The 21,082-nt window shown below is 47.4% G+C and overlaps 1 protein-coding gene and 1 long non-coding RNA gene across 2 annotated transcripts in view; both read right to left on the reverse strand.

Annotated features, from left to right (window-relative positions):
* Eipr1 (EARP complex and GARP complex interacting protein 1) overlaps window positions 1-21,082 on the reverse strand; it is a 109,437-nt gene that overhangs the window by 65,692 nt on the left and 22,663 nt on the right. The gene's annotated exons all lie outside the window — the stretch shown is intronic.
* Window positions 1,177-20,612, reverse strand: LOC128115258 (uncharacterized). Its single transcript, XR_008220055.1, has 2 exons — window positions 19,935-20,612; window positions 1,177-1,389 (listed from the first exon to the last, which is right to left on the reverse strand). It is a non-coding gene; the product is annotated as an uncharacterized LOC128115258 (long non-coding RNA).

Here is a 21,082-nt window from a genome sequence, read left to right on the forward strand (position 1 = left end):
TCCTGCTGGGGGCTGAGCACTGGATTAGCTTTTCACCTCTTTTCACCTTTGCCTGATTAAACCAACCTAAAGGAAGAAGATTTGACTTTCCTTGGTTTCAAGCCAAGGTCATAGGCCTGTCTCTGTGGGCCTGAGACAAGGCTGAATACAGTGTAGAAAGTGCACAGTAGTTCAGTTTCCCACTCAAGGCAAGTGAGAGGCACGGAAAGAAAAGCAAGGACCCGAGAAAAGACAGTTCCTTCAAAGACACACCTCCAAAGCCTTGCTTCCTCCAAACAGACCTGGCCCCCGATAGTCCACTTAGCTATGAACCCCTAAGATGTTAGTGAACTCATGATCCTTCCTCCTCAGCCAGCTGGGGACCATACCTTTAACAGGTGAGTGAGCTTGGAAGACAGTCTCATAAGCAAACTGTCACCAAAGTGTAACAGTGCTCACTGGGGACAGTGACCTGTCTTTGCACCCATGATCACAACGTAGTTATATCTATTCTGGCCTGTGTGAAATCATGGTTTGGCTCCACACTCATGCTGGAAGTCCACTTGGTAACTGGAAAGGTAAGAAAACTGCATTTCTCTTTTTACACGAAGGTGTCCCTGGTTTGGGGATGGTCACACACACACACACACACACACACACACACACACACACACACCCCACAGTTAGCAGTCAGAGCACACGTACGCGACACGGAAGGGCCACAGGCAGCTCTGAGGTGAACTGGCTTGTGCGCACGTATGCACTCACAGGAGCACATACCCCAGAGAGAGCCACACAGGAAAGGCTCAGCGCTGGGCATGCCAGCAGTGTGGGACAAAGCCTAGACCACAGCAAAGCCCTGCAAATGCCCCTCCTGTGGCCATTCCAAAATACCATTCATTCACTAAACTGTCACACAACGTGAATAAAAATCATCCTTGTGCCGGGCGGTGGTGGCGCACGCCTTTAATCCCAGCACTCGGGAGGCAGAGCCAGGCGGATCTCTGCGAGTTCGAGGCCAGCCTGGGCTACCAAGTGAGTCCCAGGAAAGGCGCAAAGCTACACAGAGAAACCCTGTCTCGAAAAAACAACAACAACAACAACAAAAAAAAATCATCCTTGCCCATCTCAATGACCCAAATTGAAATTCTATGCTGAAATTTGATTCCAAAATAAATCATTTAAATTTCCCATATTCTTTTCAAATATACTGTGTTTATTTCAAATCTCTATAGATGACCCAAAAAGAAAAAGGGAAAAAAAACAGAAGACCACTTATTGAGGACGCAAGTGGTGATGAGAAGGTCCAGTTGGGATCCAGCTGCTGCTAGAAGGAGGCGGAGTGTCGTGTTCAGTGTAACAGGCCTGGGGAGCAGCACTTCCAGGGACAAATGGCAGAAAGGATCCAGTCTGTGAAATGTCAAACCTAGTAAACACCAAGTCCACAGACCAACAACACCCTACTCCCCCACCCCTCCCCAATCTCCCCATCCTCCTGCGCTAGTCAAGAAGGACCTGTCCTGTGAAGGAGCCCTTCTGGTGGGTCATCCCTCTCTCACACTGGGGATCCCACACACGATCCTGGAGACTGACAAGCAATGACATCTGGCCTCTCTGGCCTCCTATCACAGGCTCCCATCAGATGGCATCTCCTCTTCCCTCTTCCCTCCAACACTGTGCACATCTAACTATTCCCAGAACTGCCTCTCAATTCCCTCCAGTTTAACCTTGGAGCTGACTACTAAGGTGTCTACCACCCAAACCACAGAGTGGAGCAGGTGGAAAAACCAGCTCCTGGCTGGTGTGTGTGTACTCTGATGGGACAGAGCCAAAGGCCACACTGCCCAGGGAACAGCTGCTGAAGTGTACGCTCCAAGGCTACCCTGCACCAGGCACCTCGGCTATTTATGGAGAAGCCAGGAAGACCCAGCTGGTGCCCATTAACGCTTCCCAGCACAGGAACAAGGGGACTTGCAGGTGCCCTAACCTTCCCACTGACAAAAGACCATGTGGCTGCCCACTAATGAGCCCAGTGTCTCTCACACCCCAGGCCACATGCAGAGGTATGAAGAAATAATCGCCTCCAGGACGAGCCTTGATTATTATCAACAGCACCTGTCCAAAGAAACAAGAGAAGTAGCCAGCACACCTACAGCTTGATCAGCCCTTCTGGTGCTTCTCATTATCCCAACTATCTACTGCATTTTACAGGCGTTCCACCCCAATTAGTCTTCCACCATGTCTACAGTCCTCACTCAAAAGCATACAAAACATACAAGCCGGGCCACTGTGCGCAATCTTGGGAGCCCAGCTGCCCCGACCTGTGCTCTCTACTTTTCTCATATCGGGGGAGGGGGTAACTAGGCAAGGTCTACCTGGGCAGAAGCTTACTTCCTCCCCACCTCCTGAGGTGCAAGTCAGTCAGAACAGCTAGCCAGACAACCCTCTGAAGGACTGACATCTGGCTCTCACACTCCTGTCTCTTCATTCCATCATCCACGAAGCCACTGTTTCTGTGAGCAGTTTGTATATATGAGTGTGTCTGTATCTGTGTGTATGTATATGCATGCATGTATGTCTGTGCATGTGCCTGTATCTGTGTGTGTGTGTATGCATGCATGATTCCCAACGCTCAAACCCGCCGGCATCACCAAGGTTGTTCTTCTGTTTTAAGAATGTCAACTTCATAGAAAAGTCAAAGACGGTTTTGGTTGTTTTTTTTTTGGTTTTTCGAGACAGGGTTTCTCTGTGTAGCTTTGCGCCTTTCCTGGAACTCGCTTTGGAGACCAGGCTGGCCTCGAACTCACAGCAAAGATGGTTTTTTAAAAGGGCATTTAAAAAAATGCCTGCCTTCATACACACATTGTATAGATTGTGTCATGAGCTACTGTGTGCCTCCAGCTGTCAGGGTCTGCACTTCAGAAAGCTCTAGGACACAACCCAGAAGATGCAGGACACATTCTGCAGGGTGAAAGGGGCCAAGGAAAAACACCCTGACCCTGACTTGACCCCAGCACTTGAAATTGCACTAATCCGAGCCTGCCCCAGAATCAGACTACCAAAATCTACCAATCCCAAGCCACCCTGGAACGCTCCTCCCACCCCCAAACCCCATATAAGCTCTGCACCCTGTTCAGTTTGCTGCTGTTTCCCACTGGAGGCAGCCGCCATCCTGGATTCTTCCTTCCCAACAAATCTCAAGTGAGGTTTGTTGTGCAGTGTGACATTTTCTCCAGAGCAGAGCAGAACAGAGCCAGCAGAACTGTAACACTTTCGCTGGGGAAACTTTCTCCTAGCGAAGCAGAGTTACTACACTCTGTGGGACCTAAGAGGAGCTGTAACAACTTCGCTGGGGAAACCCTCCCCAGCCAGAGCAGAGCTGTTAGACTTGCACTGGGAAACCTTTCCCTGGACCGGGAATGTAAGCTGCTAAGTTTATGGTGACTTTGTGGTATTCCTTGGCTCCCAACTGCCAGGATCCCTTTCCATCCTAGCTGCAAAGTTTACACACACCACCAGACTCAGCTTCCTACCAGGCACAAAAACTAACGGAATTTTCCCAGGGGCCTGCCTGAGAAGATCCCTCCCAGGGTCCTGGGGAAGAGGATACGTCTGGTGGGGTTTATCAGAGGGAAAAGAATCTATGTACACCATGCTCTTTCATCCGTTTACTTTATTTCTCTAAGACAAAATTCTATCTATACAGCTTCAGCTCCATCCTCACATACAGCTCCTCTCTGACCCTACTGCCCTGTCATAGTCCTAACTAAGCTTCTATGCTTTCGACCTCATCTTCGTCCTCTGTTCCTTCATCCTCTATCTTTCCTTCCTTGCTCCTTACCTCTGCTCTGAGAAACTCTGCCTTCTTTTCTTCTCTCTGGTCATGTGGCTCTCTGCCCATCACCTACAGAAATTGCCTTGTTCTTTCTCTCCCGGCCACACAACTCTGCTCTGCCCAGGAATCTTGCCCCACCCTTCACTCCACCTGGATATGCAAAAAGCTCCTTTGTTTTGAGTCAATTGCTCTGAAATGCCATTTTCCCTGTCTGGGGAAGGGAGGTCTGTGCTTCATTTGCACAAGAAATAAGACTATGCATCTACAGCCTGCCTGCCTTCTAGGCCCTGCAGGGGTGTTACCTAGTGGATGGGCAGTAGGTCTGAGAAGCTTACACTGTTTGCCTTATGGCCTAGTAGTATATGGATGCACAAGAATGTCATAGCAGAAGACAGCTGATATATATTAATAAGCTAAATGACACCAAATATTCCTTGATAAATGGCTTCCTCTTGAAGGACTCCTTGGTTGGTCAAGGTATAGCTTATTCTATACAGCTGAATCTCTGTAATATATTCTCGTGGCTCGCTGCAAGAAACCAGGGAGTAGACACACTATGTTCAATGCTGTTCTAGTCTGTTTCCAGGGAATACCTGTTTTCATCTCGAAAGCACCTAGGCATTTTCCTAAACATATATAAAGGTAGTTCTCTGGAGGGTGGGGCATCTCCTATTCAGAGGCCCCACAGCCTAAATCAGTGACTGGTAGACACTGTGTATACATGTCATAAAGTTGTCCTAGTGGCCCCTTGGGGATGGGTGTCTGTAGTGGTTTGTATAAGAATGATCATCACCACCACCACCACCCCATTGGCTCATGTATTTAAATGCTTAGTCAACAGGTAGTAGAACTCTTTGAAAGGATTAGAAGGACTAGGAGATGTGGCCTTGTAGGAAGTGTGTCACTGAGGGTGGCCTTTGAGGTTTCAAAACCCCATTGTAGCTAGAGTTTTCCTGCCTGGCAAATCTCTCTCACCTGCCAGTCCCAAGCCGCTCAAACCCGATCAAGTAAACACAGCGACTTATATTGGTTACAAACTGTATGGCCGTGGCAGGCTTCTTGCTAACTGTTCTTACAGCTTAAATTAATCCATTTCCATTAATCTATACCTTGCCACATGGCTTGTGGCTTACCGGCATCTTTACATGCTGTTTGTCATCATGGCGGCTGGCAGTGTCTCTCCTCTCTCAGCCTTCCACTTGTCAGTTTTTTCTCCTCCTTGTCCCGCCTATACTTCCTGCCTGGCCACTGACCAATCAGTGATTTATTTATTGACCAATCAGCAACACATTTGACATACAGACCATCCCACAGCACCCCATGCCAGGCCTAGGTGCTCTATCTATCTATCTATCTATCTGTCTGTCTGTCTGTCTGTCTATCTATCTATCTCTATCTCTACCTCATCGACAGCAATCCCATGTGTTCTCAAGTGTCGCAGGCACTCCTGTCACAGTCTCACAGAAACCTGTCTATCTGCACCAGCTATGGGCCAGGGATGAGCAAGGCAGCTTCTGTTCACACTTCTAAGAGAGCCTTCATCTTAAGCAGTGACAAGGACATGTGCTGGACACTGAAAAGCCAGTGCCCACATGATGAGCAAAGTTCATACACCAGCTGCTAGCACCAATAACCGTAGAGACAATCAGGATGGGGTGAGAGTTCAGAGCAGAGTCATGGTCCCACCCAGCATCACTACACGTACTTAAGAGGTCAAAAGCTCAGAGCACAGCCAGGACCCCACCTAGCATCACTCCATCCACTTACGAGGGCAAGAGCTCAGAGCAGAGCCAAGGCCCGACCTAGCATCACTACATGTACTTAGAGGGTGAACGCTCAGGTTTTTGTAATTAGGATCCACACCAGTGCAAAATGGGATGCTGTACTATGTGACTGGTACACAGTTCATTACATTACCTCTGTATACCAGTGTGTTAGGCACTGACTATCTATAGTTCCTAACCTGTTTGTTTCAAAAGTCATCTAGGATGTGCTAGGTGCTGAGTGCATTATAATGTAGATCAAACCACATTATAAAAGTGATCCTATATATTTTAAAGATCCTTTATCTACATGCAATGCACAGCTCCTAAGATAATAGTTTTAAAAGCAACCAGATTTTCCATCTATTCACCATTAGCAAGAAACATACTTGAAACACACATGGAGTGATACAATGAGTCTGTGAATGAGGAATGGTCCCAGCATCTTGCCTATGTTCTTCCTGTAATCTGTATAAAAAATCTGTAGATTATGATCCTTCTAGAACACAAAATTATCACATTCAAAGACACACTGGTTAAGGAAAAGAGAGTAAGCCAGACACAGCCACATGCCCTCAGGCAACATGAAACAGGCAGAAAGAAGTGTCACAGTGCTTTCCTGCTGACCCCGAGCTGGTTGTGGGCTGCACTTGGGCACTGCAGTCCATACTGTCCTGCAGCCCCATTCCTGGCCTGCAAAAGGAATCTTATATCAAGGCTTGTCACTTCTGGCTACATGCTAGCAACACTGGGAAAGGTTACTCTACCAATGGGTAGGTCTACCTGGGAATTACTCTGATCAAGAAGCCAGCACATAGGGTCCACAGGACCCCCGTGACTGAGACTAGTCCAGCAAGCAGTTGCTCAGTTGTACATTTCCATTAAAGGTTCATCATCTGTAACTTACGTAGTAGACATAAATATCTTGTGCCTTCTGGATCTAGCTCTTCGACTGCATTGACCAAGCTGTGGAGGACAGAAGCCCAACCCTGGTTCACATTCCTCTAATTCCTCTTCTTTCTGTATGGAGTGATTCTAAGCCTAGCCTAGAGAGGTAAGAATGTCCCCTAGGGTACTGAGGCCCTCCTTAGAACTGTCACCTAAATCCAGGGGTGTCTAACATTGTACTTTTTCTGATTCTGCTGGAAACAAACAGCCTAGGGCCCTCACGCCCGCCACAGCAGCACAAAGCAGATGGAAATGATGGCATTGTCATAATAGATTCAAGTACTCCTGAAAATCTAATGTTTAAGACAGAGAAGGGAATATTTTGTCCTCCTCCCCCGCCAAAAAAATAGACATCACTTTAATGGCTTGATCTAGAAAATAAAATTATTAGTTGGAATAAGTGAGCTGATGTTCCACATTAAAGAAGACAAGCCATTCTAAACCAACAGTACCAAATGCCTAGCTGAAGCACTGGCTTTCTTCCACAGTGCTCACCATCCCATTTCCCATGTGCCCTTCATGTCCTTTCATGCCACCACAGAGCCACCTTTGAGGACACATCACACCCAACACTGTGGACTGACGACATGATCTGCCAAGGGTTAACCTCAATAACATTTTTGTACCGCCACAGCCTTCCACACGCTTCCTCCACACTCCTGGGACCTGAGGACGGTTGTTGTGGGATGTCTGCACACTGTGTGGAGGTGTGTTGCTGTGACCGTGTAATAAAAAGCTGAAAGGCCAATAGCTAGGCAGGAGGTATAGGAGGAATTTCCAGGGAGAAAGAGGAAGTAGGAGATGAATTGAGGCACGCAAGATGGCATTGAGACTCGGAACGAGTTGGACACACAAAATGGGAGAGAGATAAAAGCCACATGGTAGAACGTATATTTAATAAAAGAATGGGCTAAGTTATAAGAGCTAATGGGACAAGCCTAAGCAAAGGCCCAGTTTTCATAATTAATAATACGTCTCTGTGTTGTTATTTTTGAGTTGGCAGCCCAAAGGAAAGTCCAATTACAGATGGTCCAGAAAAAAAGAGGACAAATGAGTGCTTGTCTAGAGCAATGCTCTGGGTAGAATGGGTCCTATGTAGGTTAGAAATGCCCAATGGACAGCCAGCCTCCCATCAGATACTAACATCAGAGACCCTCCTACATGTCACATTCTAACTACTGTCTGAAGATCACACTGAATGGGCTCCAGTGATCCTATCCAAATTCTTTCTTGCCACTACCAAATTCCATGAAAAATGGAATGAAAGCTGCCTTGGGAAGAGGTCATTTCCAGGAAAAGAAAGCTGAGGCCTACTCTCACTTAGGAAGCCAGGTCCACTGAGTCTGCTCTGGATAGTCCAGGAAGATCTGGGGTGTGGGCATACCCTCTGGGTTTGAGACTCAGTTTCAGCAAGATGTGGTATATGACAACAGACATCCATCCCTTCCCCAGTCCTCCTCTCATTAACAAGCACACAGCTTTGCCCATGGACAAGCCACAGGATCTGGATGGATGACAGGACTCCCCAAACCAGACTGCTAAGCCTGAGGACCTTTTCCTCTTTCCATGGAGATCAAGCTAATCACCAAGTAGAGGATAATCGCTGGGGACTGACAAGGGGCCATGACTAACACCTAGCTAATATACCAGAATTGTGTTAGTCAGAAACAAAACAACTTTTGGAAGAACACGCCTGGTCTTGCAACATTGGTCTAACAGTTCAAAGTTCTCCCTCCAATCCAGACTGAGTAGATGTGAGCTCAGGGGACACACTAGGAGACGCAGTACAGACACAGTCACAGTGCCGAGGGAGAGAGGTAATCCTGTATGTCTTCTCACACTTGACTCCACTGTTTACGCTACCCTGGGCCTCAGCTGTGGCAGGTGTTTTTATTAGAACACAAGGGAACAAGACAAACGGGTCAAGAGGCCAGGAGGTGGGGCTGCACGCTAATTAGGACGTGACAGGACCACAGGAAAGCTTGGGGAGGGGAGGCTGCAGATGCAGTGAGGCAGAGTCTAGAGCAGTTTTTAATGGGGCTCCTGAGCCTGCACAACTGCAGCAAAATCTCCAGAGGGTAATAAACTCGAGACACTGCGTATAGAATACTCCCTCGGTGGACTGAGGTTTTGAAAGCCTCTCGGCACAGAGCAAGAGAAACTCCCTGAACTTGTGTGACGAGGGCATCACCGGCAGTGCCTAGTGGGAAGATCACAGGCCCTGCTAATGTTTACGACAGTGGCAAAGCACACACAAGGCCACCCTAAAGCAAACGGAGAGTTGACTTGAAAAGCCAAAGGCAAAATTTGAAACTGAATTTTTGAGTCTTAATGAGTTGTTTGCAGAAGAATGTCTTCCACGTCAGTCATACAGTGAGCTGCACATGCTATGCAAGGTGAGCTGCAGGCTTCACAGCTTCGAGCAGTTAAGGTGCCCAGCGCTGCTCCAAATTCAACATCAGTGTCATCACACCATCCACCTTCCTACTGGCACCAGCCTTCTCTTCACGGTCTCACTCTACTTATCAGCTCCCTGGAAGTCAATCCTGAAGATCGGTGACAATACACAGAAGGCTGTGCTCATCATCATGGCCACTAGGGGGATTCCCAGGCCTTGGCTTGGGGTCAACCTTTGGTCTTCTCTGAGTAACCATCCTGACTAATCCTTCCTGCCACCCTCCAGCATGGCCCTGCACCAAGGTCACTCTGGTGGACAGCTGTCTGCTGCCTGTCCTCCCTACACAATTTCAAGGGAGGCCAGGGCTTCACACTGGCTGGCCTACTGACATTCCAATGTGGTAGTACCCACAGCACAGTGAAAGGGAAGTGATGTGAAAGAAAGTGGGAAGACAGACTTGACAGCCTGGAGCAAGGCGGGAGGAGGGAGGCCCTGGGGAGCCATAGCAAGGGACTCAGGCCCTGTGACCCAGCTCCTTCCCTGTGACATGCAATGAACAAAGAGAGTTCCAGGCTGCCGTTAACCTCACCACAATTTTGTAGAAGGCCCCGTTTGGGATCTTACAAAGCTTTATATTGAATATATTTTTTTGTTTTCAGGCACAATCCATAAAATATGAGCCCAAGAACTGTGGAGCTCTATGGAGGAAGGTGATGAAGGGAAGGGGTTGGGGGCATGTTACAGAGGGAGAGATGGTGTGGTCCTCACAGGCCAGAACCTTGAGTGCATGGAGCCATCCACCATAGATGAATGAGGCTAAGAGCCTACACCTTGCCTGGTATACAGAGATAGCCAACAGGCCAGAGTAAAATCTCCTATTTACCAGCCTCTTCTCATCAACTCTGATATGCACCAGGGACTCTGGCTTGAACACACTGATCTAGCCTGAGTCTTGTAGGGCTTGACTAGCAACTCTTCAGGTGGGTGCCAAGGGGCCAAGTTGAGGCCTTGGAGGGAAATGAGAGAAAATGTGCTCCTGTTGGGGTAGGGAGATGAGGAAGGGCAGGCCTGGCTAGTCTGCATAAACCTGGGGTCTTAATTCCCAAGTGCCACAGCAAGAGCTAGAGTGGTCCCCATTCACAGCTCAAGGAGGGCATGCTGCCTATCCCTGGTGCACACAACCACTCCCCCACTCCCCGCCATTCCAGGAGGCGCCAGCAGGAGCACCGGACACAGCGAGTATTTCATCTGCACTGTGCGCTGTCAGCCCCTATGCTTCTCATTTCCTGAGGATGCAGTGCTGACATGATCTACGCTCTTCCTGACATTTCTTTCACCTTCCTCTGCTGAAAAATTCATGCTGGTCCTTATGTGGGATGCTCTTGCCCAAGCATAAGGCAGGAGATCGATGCTGGCATCATTCATATCTGCTGCCACTTGCTGCCCTTCTGTAGCCATGGATGGAGCTCAGCAAGTTGTCATTTACAAAGCAGACTTTAAAGCTTCTAATTTACCAACCGGCTGCCACAGTTCTCCATAGGGAGCAGCTGTTAATTGTAACAATACATCCATCTTTTAGTCTTCCTGAAGTCCAGTGGTTGAGGTCCCCAGCTCCACAGTATTGTCTATTCTACTCTTGCTGCTTTGTGTGCTGAGATAAGGGTCCAGAGTGACAGGCAGAAGGGCCTGAGGAGGAGGGTTAGGTTCAGAATGGGGACTTGCCAGCCTTGGTTGTCTTGTGCCTGCACCCGTTTCTCTTCCTGAACCTCCCCTATCCTTCACCAGTACCCTGGAAACACAGACCTGACCCCAAAGGCCCTGGGTCTGGGTTCTGATGAGGTCACTGTGATGGCCTCCAACACCCACACTACCTGCCCTGGGTCACCTTATCATGCCCAGTCTCACTCTGTGAAAGTCTCCAACCCTGCATTGCCTGCCCTAGCTTCCTTCAAAGTACCCAGCCTTACAATGCCCTGGATGCTCAGCCTGAGGTACTCACCAAACTGCCAGTCAACTTCCTTCTATCCACAGGCCCAACAGCAAAGTCTGTCATTCACTCATTTCTCTGGCAAGTTGTCCAGCCATGTCCACTTAACACTTCCAGCTGTATGACACAGACCCATATGGATAGGTACTTATACACCGCCACCATTATTATTCCCACCATCCTCACATCCTAACTACATCCACTATTACCTTCCACTATCTTTACCACTATCCCTGCCATCGCCATCCCTACTGTGAATAAGAATGGCCCCCACAGGTCCACAGGGAGTGGCACTATTAGGAGGTGTGGCCTTGTTGGAGGAAGTGTATCACTAGGGGGGTGGTCTTCGAGGTCTCAGAAGCTTAAGGCCTAGTGTGTCACAGTCACTTCCTGTTGCCTATTCCTGTTGCTATATCTAAATCCAGATACAGAACTCTCAGCTACCTCTCTGGCACCATGTCTGCCTACACACCACCATGCTTCCCACTATAATGAAAATGGACTAAACCTCTGAACTGGAAGCCAGCCCCAATGAAATGTTTTCTTTCTAAGAGTTGCTGCGGTCACGGTGTCTCTTCACAGCAATAAAGCCCTCACTATGACACATCCCAACACCATTACTCTCGCCATCACTGGCAACCCAGCCACCACCACCATTCTCACAACATCCCCACCACCAACACCACTGTGACTCCACCCAGTCCTGTCTTGCCCCTCATTACCACCGTTTGCATCATCACTACCATTACTCCCACCCACCCCATCACCAATATCCCCACCATCTCTCCCCTTCCACACCAGGATGTTTGCGTACCACGGTAGCACAGGGCACAAAGCAATTCACCATCACAGGTACTGCACAGCAGAACAACCTCCTCACCTTCCATTTACCACTTTCTCCAGGAAGACCAGAGGACAAAGTTGACTTATGTAAGCCCCTCGAGGTATCCAAGTGGCCAGGGCCCTATCCCTAAGGACCTCCAACCACCAGGCTCCACCCATAGAACACTTTAATTACCCAGCCCCCAACCTACAGAGTACAAAGCCCAAGCTCAGGACTTGAAAACTCACCAATCCCCACCCTGGAAAGCTCCACCCTCAAGAAATGCTATATAAACACTGCCTTCTGCTCAATTCTCTACTGTTTCTTGCACAAACAGAGGCAGAGGCAGCCACCCTCCTGGGTTCTTCCCTTCCAATAAATCTCTTTGGTGAGGTTTGTTGTGCAGGGTGACTTTATAACTTGGCTCCCAACTACAGAGCTGTAAACTTGGGGAAGTATTCCCTGCTGGAGCAGAGCTGTACACTTCCACTGAGGAAGCCTTTCCCCTTAGAGCTGGAATACAACCTCCATGCACACTTAAGTTATACACTTCAAACTAAAATTACTATGAGGCCAAGCAGAATGTGAACTCACAGATGACCATCATACTTGATTTTGCAGATTCATAAACAAAGTCATGTCACATACATAATTCAGTCAATAATGTACTCTGTATACAAAAGTGGTCCCACAAGATTATAATAGAACTGAAGAGTTCCTGCCACCTAGTGACACTATTACCACCATAACATCACAACGAAATGCATTCCACATTCACTAGTGTGAATGAAGCCACTGAAATGCCAGTCTATAAAATTACAGCACATAAACTCATGTCTAGAACATAACATTGGATAACTATCAATTATGGTACTGGAGTCTGTATTTATTCTACTATAATTTCTACTGTTATTTTTTAGTGTCTCTCTTCTTTTTTATTTTTTTTAAAGTTTAGAGCCACCTTTAGTGCTGTGGGGGGTTTTCTTTTTGTACTTATACAACTATAATCCTACCCCTCAAGAGGCTGCGGCAAGAAGATCCTGAGTTTGAGACCAGCCAGGCATCAGCCAGGGCTACACTAGTGAATTCTGTTCCAGGTCACCCTGGACTACCAAGAAGACCTTGTCTCAAAAAAATAAAATAAACAAATAAATAAAAACCCAAAATCAGCATGCAGTGTTTTACCAGCAATACTTACCCCTTTGGTACTATGAGGTCTCTCTTTGCATTAAGAGTAATGACCCTCACCACCCAGGTCTGTGTACGTGAGCTCTATGCCCTTTATGCAGAAGAGCCCAAGCAACATGATCCTCAGAGTATATCCCATCTTCTTGCAATGTCTGATGTTCTGGATCGAATGTGCATGGTTCATGAGCAGAGACTCCTTCCTCAAGCTAACTGCTCTTTAATTTCAAGTATCTTTGTCTTAATTGGGATTTCCTTTTGACAACGAAGTCTTTTAATTATTGTTTCCTCCCTCAAGAGTTATTACAGAAATAACTTCAAGCCAAAGACCCCAGAGCAGGCTGCACAACAGACACGGGCTGCTCAGCCAGGCCCCTTCACTCCAGAATCCACTTGATCTAGGCTCCACCTCTTCAGGTCACAACATCTTGCTATACATACCCAAGGCAGCCCCAATAGTGAGCAGCTCAAAATGCCCCCAGTAAAACAGAGTGTGGCCTGCAGGGTGTCACTTCTAATCAGAAACACAAAGCAGAATGTATGCAAGCTGGGGGCCCATGTGTGCTTTGCACAGGGTATGGCTCACGGAACACCAGGAATGCACGAAGTGATGACAAGCAGGCTGCCTCACAGCTGGTGTGAGAACCTAATGGTGACAGAAGCCCCTTCCTAAACCTCCCCATAAATAAACTAATAAAAAAGACATCATGGCTGTTAAAGATGTGCATATGTTAAAGCCCCAAGTCCCAGGTGACCATGTATGGAGACAGGCTTCTAGGGAAGAATTAAGGTTAAATGAGGCCACAAGGGTAGGGCTGTGACCTGACATGATTGGTGTCCTTACAGAAGACAGACAGAAGAGCACACAGAGGCAAGGCCACTGAACACACAGAGAGGCCTTGGGAGACACAAACGGCTAGGCCTTCCTCTTGACTTCCAGCCTGAGGCCCATCCAGGGAGTAAACTCTGTGGTTTAAACCCCAGCCATATAGAGTTGTTGTTCAGCAGAGTGGACCAGCAGTCTTGCATCTGTGTGAAGGGTACACAGTATTTGGGACAAGGAACCGCCTCAAGGCTGCCTTCCTAATGCAGTCCAGGCCCCGAAAAGCCAGGGAAACTGCATGTTCCTTCTCTGCATCTCCAAAGCAGCACTGCAGATGCTTTGGGAGAGGTGAGGGCCAAGGACACAGAACAAGCACCAGGCTGTGGGCAAGCACAGCAAATGACCCATCTGGAGCTGAGGGAGGAAACTGGCATAGTGTTTTTTATGGTCTTACTGGAAAAATTAATTCAGATTGGGTTTCATCCAAGCACCCCCATGGGCTGAGACCAGGAGGAAGGACTATAAACAAAGCACACTGATAAATGGCAGAACACCGAGCTTTGAGGAGCATCCAGGGTGCATTGGGACCAGGCCTTATTTAACATCTTCATTAGTGATCTGGAAGGAGCAGTAAACAGCACATTAATTACACATCCAGATGATTCTGAATTTGGAGGTGCTGTAGAAAGTCAATGAGGACAGAGAAATGATGCAAACAGGACCCAAAGGCCTTTGTGAGAAGTGTAGGAACTATCCAGTGCTTGGCCTCACATAAGGGGCTGATGGGAACACTTCTGTGCTCTGAGTCAATATCCACTGCCCCAAGATGCAAGGGCTTAGCAAGTGCAGCCAAGTCCTACCCACCCACAACCAACCAGTGATAAACAGCAGCACTCAAGCTGAGGTTGGCAGCCCCAAGTCTCCCTGCCTGTTATTTGAAAGATTCAGGTCTCATGTCACACCCTAACCCTCAAGCTTGTAGTCCACACTCAGGAGGACAGCTGAGTTCACCATTGATACATGGATGACAAGGTGGACACCCAAAAAGACAAGAATTAAGACTCTCAGGACTGAGTCAGCAACACAATCCTTGGGTCCCTAGGACTTCATTCCATTTTAAAGATATAAAGAAGACACGTGTTTAAGGCCTTTGAACTCATAACCTCTGGCTCCAACATGTAAAAGTTACTACGAACAACATATAAAGTGACAATTACAGTTCAATTCCACAGGACAAAACACAGTAAGAAATACAACATGTATTTACAAAATGTACATCCCAGAAGAAACATCCTCGAAGCCTGACAAAGCCTTGTGCCATTATACCAAACGCTGTTCTCCTGAAACAGCAAATCTGGAAGAAGGGCCAAAATCCCAAAAATATTGCTCTGGAAAAAATAGTAAAATTAAGTTTTAGTAGAAGATATTTACTGACATGTTTAGAAGGACTTATTTATAGAAATGAGAACACTGCAGAACATGACATCAGTCACACTATGTAATAAAGTCACATATTTGTGTAAAACATAAGTTCTCTGGGATAACAGCAGTGACACACTGAAACACGGCACTCCTGAAGAAAAGGCACAAAGGTAAAACCTGGCGACTATCAGACAGCTCTGTAGCAAGTCACCACGACAAACAGGTTCCACCCTCAGAGGAGACATACTGGCCTCATGCAGTGCTCAGGGGGACCTCTCTTCATGACATACACAAGCACACATACAGCAACCTTCTTGAGTCGGACTGTCAAAAAAGCATAAAGCAAGTGGGAACTGTCTCCAGGTCTTCACACCATCTGCACCCCCAACAGTGGAAGGGTGTGAAGACAGCGGCCTGTCGTGTGAACTGGAAACATGATGCTGAGTGTTGTAATGAGGGCAGTGGGCAGTGACCTGAGGGTGAGCCATGAGACCTAGCTGACACACATGAACAGTAGCTCTAATCTGAGTCTCACACAATGGGAAGTGTGCTTTCCTTCAGGGCCTGGCCCTCTTCCAAAGCACACACTCTCACACATTTTTCAACCAGTGAGATTGGGATCCCAACCCAATACTCTTTTCATATGCACAGGAACTTCTGGGAACAAGCTCATAGAAACCAGGTCTCCAGATGCCTGTTTTGTCTAACATGATGCAACCACAACGGTCCCTTCCTCAGAGGGGGCTTTCTACTCCTGCTACACAGCCTTTTCCAGTGGGAACTGAGGGCTGCGGTAGCATTCAGGATTTCTGTATTCAAGATTTCAGCACATACAACTATAATCTGCACTGGCCTCCTGACTGCAGATGCATGCTCTAGAGCCACGCTGCACACCACTGTCTTGTGCTACTCGCTTGCAAGTCACTGTGATTCTTCCATGAGAAAATGGAAATGAAAACACAGTAGCAGCCAGGCAAGGCACATGTATGTAATCCCAGCACTCAGGAGGCAGAGGCAGGGGGATTGCCCATTTGAGGCCAGCCTCCTCGACAAATCAACACTCTGTTCCAAAAAGAAAACAATCCATTGGCTAGACACATAGCTCGGTGGAAGAGTGGTCACCTAGCATACACCCACAGCACCATCAAAACCAAAGAACAGGGCCAACAAGATGTCTCAACTAAGGTACTTGTCACCAAGCCTGACAACCTGATTGGAATCCCAGGGACCCATGTGCTTGTCCTGATTTCCATGCATGTGAGCATCACACACACACACAGACACACACAAGAGTAACTTTCAGAAGGCAGGCGTTAACCAGGTAAGTCATAGTCTCTGTTTGGATAAAGCCCTTGTCTTCACGTCTGACAATGCAGCACTGAAAAGCATCACTGTGCCCTTTGTTGCCACCACCATTCTCATTGTCACTGTGAGCCTTCCTTGTGTATAAAATACGGATGTGTATAAAAAATGGATGATGGAAATGATAAAAGCCAAAAATATTAAGTGACTTGTCCAAGTAGCAGTGAGCTGAACCCCAAGTGCCCTGACACCCTGCTCATTCTCTAGGACTCTCAAAGCAGCTTTAGTCAGGCCACTCTGTGGTCTTCTTACATTCACAAGGGAATGCTGTCCACTCTGCGTGGGGCCACAGAGGCCTTTAGACAGGCCTTCGGCACCCCTACTTCCTGTCCACATACATCAAGAGACTTGGGCATGAGCTAGAAATGGGGAGAGTTTATGTCTTTACAAGACTATCTATCCTGGGGCTGGAGAGATGGCTCAGAGGTTAAGAGTCCTGGCTGCTCTTCCAGAGGACCTGAGTTCAATTCCCAGCATCCACATGGTGGCTCACAACCATCTGTAATGAGATCTGGTGCCCCCTTCTGGCCTGCAGGGATACACACAGACAGAACATTGCATATATAATAAATAAATAAATCTTTAAAAAAAAAAGACTATCTATCCTATGTTTACCACTATTGATTAGAACAGATAGCAATGAAATTTCAGGGAGAATAAAATTTAGGATACCTATACCAAAAAGGAAGCATCATCAAATTAACATAATAACTATTTCCCAAAATCACAATCACTGGAACCCGGATGAGTTGACACTGTTTGAACATCTCATCTCTCACCACAACATAGTGACCTCAATGGATCGTTTCTACAGAAACTCCAAACCAAAAGAGAACCAAGAGCAGCACCTTCCAATGTTCACAAAATGAACACATTTAACTACCCACCCATGCAGGCTTTTGCCTCCCAGGGCAGTCATCTTCAGCACACAGCTGTTCCAGAGGAGACAGCTCAACCAATCTGACCTCTGCTTATCACAAAAAACTAAAACCCATAAGATGAGGCAATGCAATTCGTGATAATTCAGTCAGCAACAGGCTGCACATTAAGAGAGTTGCTCACAGTCTCCATCACCTAACATTGTCACAACACAACACATTACTGCTGTGAGCAATGGTGCTGGTCTGTGTAAGCATGCCACACACAACTACACACTACTGTGATAGTAAACTGTTACTGGGTTATGAATTTACCACACTAGACTGTGATCAACTCTTACAGAAGATAAAGACATAATGTAAAACTACCTATCATGTCAGTGGGCAGCTGCACTGCCCATTTCGTGTACACAAAGTCTCTTGATTACATCATTTTCTCTTGGTCTAGATCTATCCCATGTTGTTCTGTATTTGGTGTGTAAGCACAGCACAATAGTGTGTAAGCACTCTCTATGATGCCATGACAAAATCACCTAACCACACAATTCTCAGAATGTCCTCATGATGTCCTCATGCCACTAAGTAACAGGCTGCATTTAAGTTTAAACTTAAACACAAAACGTTTCATTTCAAAACATATTCTAGTGTGAAAATCAGTATGAAATTTCAGACAAGGTCTGGGAATATTGAGACACTTTCACATTCAACATCTGAGTAAGGCAGAGGTTCAGAAAAGAATCCTGTCACCAACAGACTAATATGAAGGATGCCTGGGAGCCCCAGTTTGTGAAGAGCCCCCAAGGGTCCCCAAAGTGACAGGTCCTTAGCAGTGAGCTCTTGATCCCTTTCTCTTTTTCAAAGAGTTTGTTCTTGGCCCAAGATCATGAGAAAAGCTAGTCCTGACTTTTCCAAGTATGCATTACCTTAAAACAAAGTCAGTATTCAGTCTTAGTATCTACTCAGCAAGCAGGAAGAGAAGTAAGCAAAGATGGAAGCCAGTGAGCTTCAGAGATATGCAGCAGGGCCCTGCGTGCAGCCATGCATCCTCTGGTCCCACATTTAATTAGCATCCCCTCGACAGTGATCCTCATGGACTCTAATTGTTCTCCCTGCCTCTCTTGGGTGCCGTTCTCAAAGGACTCTTGATCATTTCATCTCAGAATTCTGGTTTTATAAAGAGAAGCCTTAAGATACTCTCTTCCCAGGAAACCCTTCTTCTCTTCGCTCATTTTCACCAAGCAATCATTTAAAATAAAAAATGTAATTCTTTTCTAATATGGCACAGAGATAAAGGAGAAATGGTGGCTTTTAACAGAGCTGTACCCTGACCCATGGAGGCAGCCATTACTGTAATCAGAGCAGTCAGGCTACTGGGCCAGTGGGTTATCATGGACTACCCTGCCTCAGCAAGCTACAGATAAAAAAACTAAGCCAGGGAATCTCAAGCAGGATAGCCCTGGGATGTCTCTCTATGCTCCTCTGAAGAGCTGCATGCTCAACCACAGGAGACATACATGCAACTTCCCTTCCTGGCACTGCAAGAATCCATGTGTCGTGGATAGGACAGCAGTTGCTCTGAAAAACTGTCTCACAGCCTCCAACCTAGAGTGGACAGTGGCCCCCACCTCATGAGAAGATCTAGCATTCAAACCAGAGCAACAACTGGCATTGTTGCCAGCCACATCTGTCTGCCACACTGGACCACATGCTCAGGAGCCCTGTACTGGGACTGTGTATCCTCCTTTCTCTTACCTGGACACTTCAGCTCCACCCTCCTCACAGACCTGTCACAAGGCTCACACCCATGAAAACACTTTCCTGATTGTACGGACAGCCAGGTAGCACTCCACCCTCACCCTCACATGATCCCAAACCCATGACACAGACTCAGCTCACCATCTCCTCCACAATTATGTTCCGTTTATCCTACCTAACAAGGCAGGGGTGCTAGGGGTGTGAGCCAAGAACTGAAGAACTGGGTGCAGTCCTGGGACAGCAGCCCAGGCTTCAGGCTGTCACCCCTTCTGACACACCAAGTCAAATCTCATAATATCTGTTCTTCCTCTGGAAAATAGGAGTTATGGTACAGGTCACATGGCTACCCCTGTGTGAAGAGCAGGGCAGTGTGTACAGTGCTACACTGGATGCCTGGTGCTGGGATAGAGGTGCTCCTCTCCTGGTGCTGGTTTGTGCACAGTGTTCAGAAGGATGACCTTAAGTTCTCACTAGATTTGGAGAGCGGGCATAAATGCAAAAATCAAGTTGATAGCACCAATGTTAAAATAATGCCAGGACTGAGCAAAAACTTCCTAATACAACAGACTGCTCCGGTCACCACCAGGGTTATCAAACACCCCATGCAGACAGGCTTCCTGTGATCTAAACAGCTGCAAAGATTCACGATGCTCCTTCCCATCATACAAAGGCCCACCCCAGAGCTGTGCTGATACATAAAATGGTATGGTTGTCTAGCCCTTCTGGCTTGGACCAGTCTTATAACTGGTTGCTGCCTTTGAGAACATGGTCACTACCAGATGAAAACGGGACAGAGCAGGTGCCTCAGATCAACGATGGAATCATCGCAGCTGTTCTTGAGACCAACTCCAGCTTCAGCTTCAGCTTCTTGAAACAGAGACAAAATGGGACATCATTTCAGGAACATTCTGCTGACTGTGTGTGTTTAAAAGGTTCATCTTCAGAACAGTGAACTCAGGCAGGTCCAACATCACAGGTGCCTTCCTGGGGTTTCAGCCCTGAGCAGGTAGCACTTCATGGACCCTCCTGCTACATGCCCCAGGTCGAATCACCCACAGTGCACCAGTGTACTCACTGCTGGTTGGTTCACTCACATTCTGAGTGCTGACCACACCACACCACACCAGACACGGCCTGTTATATTTTTGAGTGTGAAATGTCTCTAAGAGGATTCTGTGTCTGACCAGTTAGTCTCTAGCTGGTATCTCTATTTTGCGAGGCTGTGGAATCTACCGATGTGAGCCCTAGCTGTTAGACCTAGGGTCACAGGGCGGGCTTGGAGAGTTACAGTGAGGCTCTGCTTCTGGCCCAGGACCCACTTCCAGCAAAAGCTCACCACTGTGTGGTGTATCACAGTGTGAGCAAGAGGACATATGCTCCTGCCGCCATACCTTCGGCTCCATGATGGACTAAGCCCTCTCACACCACAAATTAAAATAAATCTTATCTTCCTTAAATTTCTTTTAGATATCTTGTCACAATGGCAAGAAAGGTAATGAATACACTGTTACTAGCAACAAAAGCCAGCTCATCTTATGATTCCATAGATGAGAATCACCTCCATCAGCACACCCTTGTCTCTGGTAGATGAGTCTGCTCCACCAGAAGACCTTGTGGGTTCAAAGCCCTGGACACCTGGTCACATGTGGTCCTCAGAGCACCCAGACACTGGGGCAGATTCTGTCAGCCAGCTGTTACTATGCCTGCTCCAGGAGGCCAAACGGGATTGTCCCACTAGCGAGGCCCACAGAGGCAGGCCCTGAGGGAGGAGCACTCTTATGACGACTCTGGCACCCTGATATGCAAGGGAACTGGAACTCCCAGACCTGGGGAGGCCCAAGGAAGTATAGTCTCATAGCAAATCTTCCTGTTCACACCTGTGAGGCCCCCACCCTCCCCCATCCTATCCAGAACAGAGCAGCTG

The sequence above is a fragment of the Peromyscus californicus genome, unplaced genomic scaffold, assembly GCF_007827085.1.
Source record: "Peromyscus californicus insignis strain IS unplaced genomic scaffold, ASM782708v3 Scaffold_1__1_contigs__length_55948999, whole genome shotgun sequence".
Lineage (NCBI taxonomy): Eukaryota > Metazoa > Chordata > Mammalia > Rodentia > Cricetidae > Peromyscus > Peromyscus californicus.